This window comes from Octodon degus, unplaced genomic scaffold (assembly GCF_000260255.1).
Source record: "Octodon degus isolate 3935 unplaced genomic scaffold, OctDeg1.0 scaffold00089, whole genome shotgun sequence".
In the NCBI taxonomy this organism is placed as follows: Eukaryota; Metazoa; Chordata; class Mammalia; order Rodentia; family Octodontidae; genus Octodon; species Octodon degus.
This window is the reverse complement of record NW_004524665.1, coordinates 10,769,717-10,780,361: the sequence shown is the minus strand read 5'-3', so window position 1 is coordinate 10,780,361 and position 10,645 is coordinate 10,769,717. Positions and strand designations below refer to the sequence as shown.

Here is a 10,645-nt window from a genome sequence, read left to right as displayed (position 1 = left end):
AATCCAGAAATGGCCATCCAAGATGAGCACACACTTCTCAGAGAATGAAATTAAAGAAGCAAATAAATATATGAAAAGATGCTCCACATCACTAGCCATCTGTGAAATGCAAATTAAAGCAACACTGAGATATCATCTCACCCCAGAAAGATTGGCTATCATAAAGAAATCAACCAACAATAAATGTTGGAGAGGCTGTGGGGAAAAAGGAGCCCTTCTCCACTGCTAGTGGGAATGTAGACTGGTGCAACCATTATGGAAATCAGTATGGAGACACCTTAAGAAATTAAGACTAGAAACCCCATTCAAGCCAGCTATTCTCCTACTGGGAATTTTCCCAGAGGAATTGAAAACGTCATATCATAGTGATATATGTGTACCTATGTTTATAGCAGCACAATTTGTGATAGCCAAATCTTGGAAACAACCAAGATGCCTGTCACATGAGGAATGGCTGAAAAAGATGTGGTATTTTTATACAATGAAATATCCCTCAACTATAAAGAATGATAAACTCGAAGCATTTATATTTAAGTGAATGCCACTTGAACATATACTCATAAGTGAAATAAACCAGACCCACATGTGTAAATATCGTATAGTCTTCCTAGTATAAGAAATCAAAAGAAGAAATACAAATAGAAACGTATAATACAACTAAAAGGAAAGCAAGAACTTGAGGATTGGACAACAAGGGTAGGAGAAAAGCTGGGAAACAGGACAGGGACAAAACCATACACTTGTACACACAAGATGGGTAAAGCAGTGATCCTGAGAAACATCAGCAGGTTTTTGAAACTAGCAGTTAATTGGTAGGATTCTCAACCTGACTAACTATATGTGCTGATACCTGTGAAACAAGTAACTGCACTGAAGACAGCGATGTGTAATAGAAGGGTCACGCTTGGAATGCTTGTCATTCTGGTCTTCTAAATACATACTTCTTGTCATGACATACCAATTATTACCATACTGTCTCACAAGTAAAAGGTTTTTTTAATGGGTAATAAATGAAAAAAAAAGAGACACAAGAAAAAGAAAAAAAAAGTCACAGGACTGTCCTGCTACAATGCTGTATATGGTTAGATTTCGAAATTTCTGTGTAAAAATATGTGTTTATTCTTATTTTTTAATTTTTTTCTTCATATTCTGTAAGGACTTAAAGTTCAACACATCAACACTAGATGGAAAATACCTGTTCCACATTATGCCTAAGATGTTTGATATTTAGACAGATAGTTCAGTAAACTATCAGTACTGAACAAATAGTTCAGTAAACTGAACTGCATAAGTTGCAGGGTAATAACCTTTTCTTCTGGAGAGTTAACAACCTAAGTTTGCAAATCAAAAATTGGAGAAAAGGAAGGGTTGCAAGGTCAGTCAAATTTTGGCCCTAGTCTTTCAAGGTCAGTGAAGACTGAGGACATAGAAGAACTTGTACTGTAACATCATGTAACTCAGTTGTGCCCCAAGTTTTCTGATCAAGGAGATTATGGAGCCACAGAGGAATGTGATCAATGATGTACAGTGTGCCTAAGGAGAGTCACATGGAGAGAAAACTTTCTCTCAGGCATTTACAGAGAGCAAAGTGGTCAAGCAATGGCTGTGACTCATCCACATGGATGACCCTGATAAAGGATCTACAAAATGCATTACAGGGTTACAAGATAAATCCTGAGGGGACTTGACTGACCTTATCAGATGCAAAAGTTACATTTCTTGTATATAGGTCTTATTTATCTTGGTCTTAACCTTGTATTGGTCAGGGTTTTACTTAGAGGAACAGATATAAGGAACAGATATTAACACAAGATATACAATGTATAAGGAATTATAAGGTTGGCTTATGACAGTCAGCTGCAGAGTGAGTCAGATGGGGGAGCGTGCAGAGGGCATCTTCACACCCCAGACTGAGGAGTTCAGTCCCAAGGTCTGAAGCTCACTGCTGTGCTCTGTGCAAGTCTCTATTCATCAGCTGATGGGTCTGCGAGGGAAGACTGAAGAGTCTGTGATGGAAGGTGAAGGATCCAAGCCGGAGGTTTCAAGAGTCTGCTCTGCAAGCCAGGCGATAAAGTCCAAGGAGATCGACTACTTCCTCAGCACCTTTATATGGTCTGTTTGTGCTGAGTCACTCTGGGGGCAGAACCAATTGTGCCCCAGGGCGGGACCCCCACCAGCCGAAGTGCGTGGAGCAGTCATCAGGCCAAGTTGACACAATGTATCAACCACTACAACCATCCAGCAGAAAAGTATAAAAATGAGGTATATAAAGTAAAGCCATATTAATATGCTGAGCTGTAAAAGGCTCCAGTCAACAACTTCAACAGATAACCCATTACTATTGTGGACTGCTGGACTGTGTTGGATTGTTTTGCTGAATTCAAGCACCAATAATATTTAGATGCAATAGAATACCCATCTCCGACAGGACTAAACAAAAAAAGGAGATACAAAGGAAGGACCATTTTGTATTTGTATATACAGAATAGTTAGGATAGATATAGAACTACTTTTGCTTAATTCAATGAGAAGAAAGATTTGTAGTAATAGTGTTTGGACAGAATATCCTGTCTACTTCTTTTATTATGGATAACTACTATGAAAATAACAATGTGCAATGTACTAATTATTGAAAATGTCCTATTAATCAGCTTTGAAACTGTTGCATTGATATTTGTTTCTCAATAAAATAAAATGAAAGCTGTTAGACAAAATAAACAGATCACTTATAATGGAAAGCTCATCAGAACATGGCACACTTCTCAACACAAACCACTGCGTCAAAAAGAGCTTATAGTGAAGTATTTCAAATCCTGAAAGAAAACAACTCCCCACCCAAACTGATGTACCCTACTAAACTATCTTCCAAAATTAGAAATAATTTACTTCTACAACAAAGAACTGAAGAAATACATGACCACCAAACCAACCCTACAAAGAGTACTAAGAGATATTCTAGAAAAAGATAAAGATAAACACAATTCCAAGAACAACAATAGAAATAAACCACCAAACAAGCCGGGCAACTAAACAGAGGAGGAAAATAGTGAACCAATAGCAGGAAAATAACAAGATGAACATAACCCATACATATCAATTATAACCATTAATGTAAATGGCCTCAATTCGCCAACCAAAAGAAACAGACTGGCAGAGTGGATTAAGAAACAAAATCCAACAAACAACATGCTGTATACAAGAAATACACTGCCTTTTGGCTGGCTACGCTCGCAGCTCAAGCTCGGGCTTGCAATGGGGAAGAAGTCGCGGGCGGTACCAGGCCGTAGGCCCATCCTGCAGCTCTCTCCGCTGGGTCCCCGAGGCAGCACGTCCTGCTGGGACCCTGAGCCGGACACCGACCCAGAACCCGACACCACAGCGGCCGTCCCCAGCCAGCACGCCCCGGCCCCAGCGCCAGCAGCAGCGGCGACAGCGCCAGTGGTCACAGTTGCCGCGGTTCGGAAGATGAACAGGAAGTGGTGGTGGAGGCACCCAGAGTTGTTCAGAATCCTCCAAAACCAGTCATGACCACCAGACCCACGGCCGTGAAAGCTACAAACAAGATGAGTGCAAAAAGAAAGAGCTATTCCGTCGAGTACAAGAAGGGCATCGTGGAGGACTCAAGGGGCAAGAATCTTACAGCTTTCTGCAAAGAGAAACAGTTGGATCTCCGCATGGTCCGGAAGTGGCGCTCTGAGTACAAGACCCTGAGTCAGCAGGTGGACGAGGGCAATGCGAAGAAGCGCAAGTGTGGTTCCGGTCGGCAGGCCTCGTTCCCGATCTGGAAGACATCATCTGCGAATGGATCGCTGACCCGGCCGCCAAGGCTCTGGTTGTGTGCAGGGCTGATATTCAGGCCTTTGCCCTGGCTGTGGCTCCACAGTTAGAAATATCCCCCAATGAATTCAAGGCGCCTCAGCACTGGCTGGATGGTTTCCTTCAACCGTACCATTTGCTGTGTCTCTAGATGGGCATCCATTCAAGCCGAAGACGCTGGAGCTACTGAAGCGCTTGCATTCGAGGCCCTTTGGCTGGCTTAGACTGCCGAAATACAGACTATTGTGACTCCTGTGGGTGAAGCCATGGGGTTCGTGGGTGAAGGAACTCAAAGGACAGGAGATCTTAGGGGCACTTCCCCAGTCTATGTTCCCCCACTGGGGGTGGAAGCACAGGTGTTATGGTATTTCAGCAATTCACTTGGACAGAAAGAAATCGTCACTTAGTTCACAAAAATGTTTCGGGCATCTGTTCATATAATATAGGCAAAGGGTCACTGCAGCAAGCAGCTGTAAGGATGTGGCCCAGTTGAATGCTGCCACATAATTGGCCAGATGACCTAAGAGGTCCGCAAGTCGAGGATTCAGCTAGTACTCACTGTGCTAAAGACAGAGGAACTTGCGAACAAAGAACAGATCCCATAGTGGTTCCTGGGGAATGACCGCCTAGCTCTGTGTGCATGGAGATCGCTAAGGATGATGAAGACAGCACAGAGAGAAATCACTTTGGAGCTGTGGGAAGCCCATCATGTAGGACGTCGTGATGTGGATGAAGAGCCCATGGGGTGAAGTACTGTCCCTACCAAAAGCAGGCTGCGTGCATGAGGAGACATTTAAGGAGCGCACTTGCAGGACAAGAGAGACTGGGACACAGATTCTGTAGGAAATGGAGACCAGAAAGTTCAGGCCAGAATTTGGGGGTTAGAGAGTTACTCTGATGTGTTCTAGAAGATAACGCGACTTTGTTTGAATAAATGTAAATTTCTGTGCATGAATAAATGTACGTTGCTGTGTGTGATTAAAGAGATTGATGTACAAAAAAAAAAAATAAAAGAAGAAAAGAAATACACTTAACTCAAAATGAAATTCATAGACTGACAATCAAAGGGTGGAAAACAGTATTCCATGCTGCCAGACCCTGGAATAAAGCAGATGTGGCTATTCTGTTTGCAGGCAATGTAAACTTCAAGAATGATCAAAAGAAATAAAGAAGATTGTTACATACTTGTTAGGGGCAAACTGCAAGAAGAAGAGATAATGCATATATATATATATATATATATATATATATATATATATATGATGTCAGGAGCACCCAACTATATAAGAAAAACTTTAATAGACATGAAAAATCAAATAAGCAATAACACAATTGTAACAGGGGACTTTACCACTCTATTGTTACAAAGAGATAGATCAAGTTGACAAGAAATCAGCAAAGAAATAACAGAACTGGGGCCGATGAGATAGCTCAGCAGACTAAGTGCCCGCTTTGGCAAGCCCAGGGACCAAGGTTCAATCCCCAGTACCACATGCCATGCCGGTCCCACTCCAGGAGCACACTGAGGCAGTGACCAAGTGTGGGTGTGGTGGTGCATGCCTGTAATGCCAGCGCTGGGGAGGCTGAAAACAGGAGGATCATTACAAGTCTGAGCTGCATAGTGAGACCCTGTACCAAATACATAAATGAAAAAAAAGAAAAGAAGAGAAATAACAGAACTGAACCAAACTTGTGAACAAATAAACTTAGTAGACCTTTACAAAGTGTCGTACCCAACAACATCAAATAAACATTCTTCTCAACTGTACACAGGACATTCTCTAAAATAAGCTATATAGTAGCCCAAAGAACACGCTTAAATAAATGCAAAGGAACTGAAATTATCCTATGCATATTAACTGACCACAGTACAATGAAATTGGAAATCATTAGGGAAAAAAATCACAAAAACTCCATAAATGTATGGAAATTAAATATCATCAACCTCCTAAACAACCAATGGGTCACAGATGAAATTAATGAAAAAATTAAATAATATTTACAATCAAATTAAATGCAGTACAATTTACCAGAACTTGTGGGACACAATGAAAGCAGTCCTGAGGGAAATTTATAGCAGTGAATTATCACATCAGAAAAACAGAATTAGCACATTATGTTACACCTCAAGCTTCTAGAAAAAGAAGAGCAAGTTAAGGTCAAAGCCCAAAGGGAGGAAATGATAAAGATCAGAGCAGAAATTAATACAATGGAGACCAAGAAAACAGTACAAAGAATTAATGGATCAAAGAATTGATTTTTTGAAGGAAAAAATAACATTTATAAACCCCTAGCCAACCTTATCAACAAAGGAGGAAAAATTCAAATTCATGAATGAAAAGGGTTAAATCACTACAGATCCTGTAGAAATTCAAAATATCACTAATACTTACTTGAAAAATCTTCAGATTCATAGGATGGAAAACACAAAAGAAATAGACAGATTCCTAGATATATATGAATTACCAAAGCTGAATCAAGAAGATATAAATATCCTGAATAACCCATTATCAGTCACCAAAATTTAAAACATAATTAAAAACTTACCAACAAAGAAAAGCCCAAGTCTTGGTGAATTCACAGCTGAATTCTACAAGAAATTTAGAGAAGATTTAATGCCAACACTTCTCAAATTCTTCAATGAAATTGATATGGAAGCAATTCTCCTTAACTTGTCCCTGGATGCAAGTATTAGCCTGAGCCAGAGAAAGATACAACCACAAAAGAGAACTATACACCAATCTCCCTAATGAAAACAGATGCAAATATCCTCAGTAAAATAATAACAAACAGAATGCAGCAAATGATCAAGGAGATTATACATCATAACCAAGTGGAATTCATCCCAGGAATGCAAGGATGGCTCAATATAGGCAAATCAATAAATGTAACACACCATATCAACAGAGCCAGAGACAAAAATCACATGATTGTTTCAACAGATTCAGAAAAAGTTTTTGATAAAGTCGAACACTCATTCACAATTAAGAAAAAACTTTACAGAAAATCAGAATAGAATCTTTAATCTAATAAATACCATCTATGACAAAATAACAGCCAATATCTACTAAATGGACAAAAACTGAAAATCTTCACTTTAAAATTAGGAGCAAAACAAGGATGTCTACTGTCACCACTCCTATTCAATATGATTCTGGAAGTAGCCAAGCAATTAGACAAGAGAGAAATAAAAGGAATAAGGATAGGAAAGAAAGAAATTAAATTATCATTATTTGCAGATGACATGATATTCTAAATAGAAGACTCAAAAAATTCCACCAAAAGACTTCTAGACTTGGGCTGGGGAGATAGTTCAGTGGAATAAGCGCTTCCCTGGCAAGTGCAAGGGCCTGAGTTCAATCTCTGGTTCCACCAAAAAAAAAAAAAAGACTTCTAGACTTAATAATCAGTCACTAGCATAGCTGGACACAAAGCCAACACTTGAAAATCAATAGCGTTTCTGCACACAAACAAACTCACTGAGAGATTAATTAGGGAAACCACACCCTTCACAATAGCATCCCAAAAAAAAATGAAATACTTAGGAATCAATGTAAGAAAAGAAATAAAAGATTTATACAGTGAGGGGCCGGGGAGATGGCTCAGTAGGATAAGCACCTGACTGGCAAATACAAGGATCTGAGTTCAATCCCCAGTTCTGCCAAAAAAAGAAAATTATACAGTGAAAATTACAGTACTCTGAAGAAAAAAAGATCAAAGGGGATTTCAGAAAATTGAAAGATATTCCTTGCTCATGGATAGGAAGAACCAACATTGTGAAAATGGCCTTATTCTCAAAACTGTTTTACAGATTAAATGCAGTCATGATCAAAACACCATTAGTATACCTCATAGATCTAGAGAAAACATTTCTAAAATTCATGTGGAACCAGAAGAGACCCAGAATATAAAAAACAATCTGGGGAAACAAAGGAAAAGCAGGAAGTATCATAATCATTGACTTGAAATTATACTACAAAGCTAGTGTAATAAAATCATCATGATATTGGCAAAAAAGGGGGGCAGCAATATAGTTCAGTGGACTAAACACTTGCTTAGGTAAGCACAAGGGCCAAAGTTTGATCCCTGGCACCGCATGCCACACCAGCCCCACTCCCAGGCATGCTGAGCCAGTGATGGAGTCCAAGTGTGATGGCACAAGCCTATAATCCCAGCACTAGGGAGACAGAAATCAGGAGAATCACTATGAGTCCAAGGAGCATAGTGAGACCTTGCCAAAAAACAAAACAAAACAAAAAACCCTGAGAATCAATTGAACATATTAGAAGATATTGTAGAGCCACAACTACAAATACACTCAGTCACCTTATCTTTGACAAAGGGGCCAAACTTGTTTACTGGGAGGGGGAAAAAAGCCTCTTTAACAAATGGTACTGGAAAAACTGGGTCTGCACATGCCAAAATTAAAATTGGACCCATATCTTTTCACTAAAGTCAGAATGGATCAAAGATCTAAATATTATTTGCAGTAGATACAAAGAAAAAATAAAGAGAACTACCTTGAAGAACCAAGTAAGTGCAGTCCAAAGGAAAAATACGCAAAATCATAGATGAGTAAAAAATTTGTATAAGGCTAAGGGGGTGGGAGTGATATGCACCTCATTTGAATAAACATGGGTGGAAGCACTAATGTGCTAGCATTCTCTTAACAAGTGTCACCCAGGAATACCCCGGAAAAAAAAAAGATCTAAATATTAAAACATAAACACTAAATCTACTGGAAGAGAAAGTGGGTAAAAATCTTGAAGACATAGGGGTAGGCAGAGAGTTCATAAACAAAAACAAACTGCATGGAAAATAGTTCAAAGAATCAACAACTGAATCTCATCTTATTGAAAAGTTTTTGCACATCAGCAGAAATTGCCAACAGAGTGAAAAGAAAACCCACAAATTAAAAAAAAATTATCCAACTGTCCCTCAGACAAAAGACTTCCATCTAGAACATACAAAGAATTTTTAAAGATCAGGCCCTCAACATTGAAAGACCCAAACCAAAAATGGTCATCTGAGGTGAATATACACTTCTCAGATAAAGAAATACAAATGGCAAATAAATATATGAAAAAGTGTTCAACATCATTGGTCATTCAAGAAATTCAAATTAAAACAGCACAAAGATTCCACCTCACCCCAGAAAGAGTAGCTATCATCAGAACATCAGCCAATAACAAATACTGGCAAGGCTTTTGGAGAAAAGGAACATTTCTCCATTGTTGCTTCCCTGGGTTTGATTCACAGCATCAACAAAAACAAACAGAAGCAAATGAATTATTTTGTGTTGTCACACACTGTAATCCCGACACTCCCCACGAGCAGCTGCCGCCAAGCAGAAGATGGCCTCCCACGTGTGCTGATCTCGCAAGTCTGCCAGGGATGTCTTCTTCACCAAGGGTTGCAGGTTTGATTAACAAAACTTCATTTGAAAACCAAGTCTGAGAGTAGATTGAAATTCACCAGCACAGGCTCAGCTAACGCAGAGACCACCAGAGTGACGGTCAGTCTGGAAACCAAGTACAAGTGGACCGAGTATGGCCTGACATTCACAGAGAAACAGAACACGGACAACACCCTCGGCACTGTGATCATCGTGGAGGATCAGCTTGCACAAGGGCTGAGCTGAACTTCGATTCATCCTTCTCGCTAACACTGGAAAAAGAAAAAAAAAAAAAAAAAGCAAAATGGGGTACAAGTGGAGCACATTAACCTGGGCTGCAACGTGGACTTTGACATTGTGGGCCCTTCGATCCGTGGCACCCTCGTGCTGGGCTACCAGGGCTGGCTGGCTGGCTGGCTACCAGATGAATTTTGAGACTGCGAAGTCTCAAATGACCTAGAGCAACTTTGCAGTTGGTTACAAGACGGATGAGTTCCAGCTTCACACTAATGTGAATGAGGGCACAGAATTTGGTGGCTCCATTTACCAGAAGGTGAACAAGAAGCTGAAGATCGCTGTCAATCTCGCCTGGACAGCAGGAAACAGCAACACGCTTTGGCATAGCAGCCAAGTGTCAGATCAACCCTGATGCCTGCTTCTCCGCCAAAGTGAACAACTCCAGCCTGATTGGTTTAGGATACACTCACACCCTAAAGCCAGGAATCAAAACTGACACTGTCAGCTCTGCTGGATGGCAAGAATGTCAATGCCAGCAACCACAAACTTGGCCTAGAACTGGAATTCCAAGCATAAATGCATACTGTACAATTGTTAATTTTAAACTATTTTGCAGCATAGTTGCCTTTAGAATTTCGTGTACCTTTTAGTGTTGTATGTCTGGGATGCAAGAATTACTAAAAAATCATGTTAGACTTCCATGATTTTAAAGATGATTTGGGGGCCTGGGGAGATAGCTCAGTAGAATAAGCACTTGCCTGGCAAGTGCAAGGGCCTGAGTTCAATCCCTGGTTCCACGAAAAAAAAAAAGAAAAAGACAAAGACAATTTGGCTTGAAGGTGTTATGGATTCAGAGGTACAGAAGAAACATGATTTCAAAAAGGACCTTTCAGCAGTACAAAGGGGGGATCTTGGTGGCCCCCTACTGATGCGGGGTTCCTTTTTAAAAAGAAATTTAGACATGGCTGCAAGTGGAAGCTGATAATTTGTGGGCACTTTGTAATTCTGCATTGAGTACACGAATGAATTGTCACTTTATGAGAATCAAACCCTGGCTTCCTAACCCTGATTGGTGAGAAGCTCATGGCTGGTGAGTACAAAGTCATCTGAAAGGGCCTTTTTTAGACAGACCTTCACACCCTGCTCCCACCCTAGCCCCTCATCACCTCTTTCACACCAAAAGTATTCCACGGGGTG

General features: G+C 40.2%; 1 pseudogene; it reads left to right on the top strand.

The window, feature by feature from the left end:
- The first annotated feature begins 3,524 nt into the window (after window positions 1-3,524).
- Window positions 3,525-10,024, top strand: LOC101560757 (annotated as a pseudogene).
- Window positions 10,025-10,645: the final 621 nt, after the last annotated feature.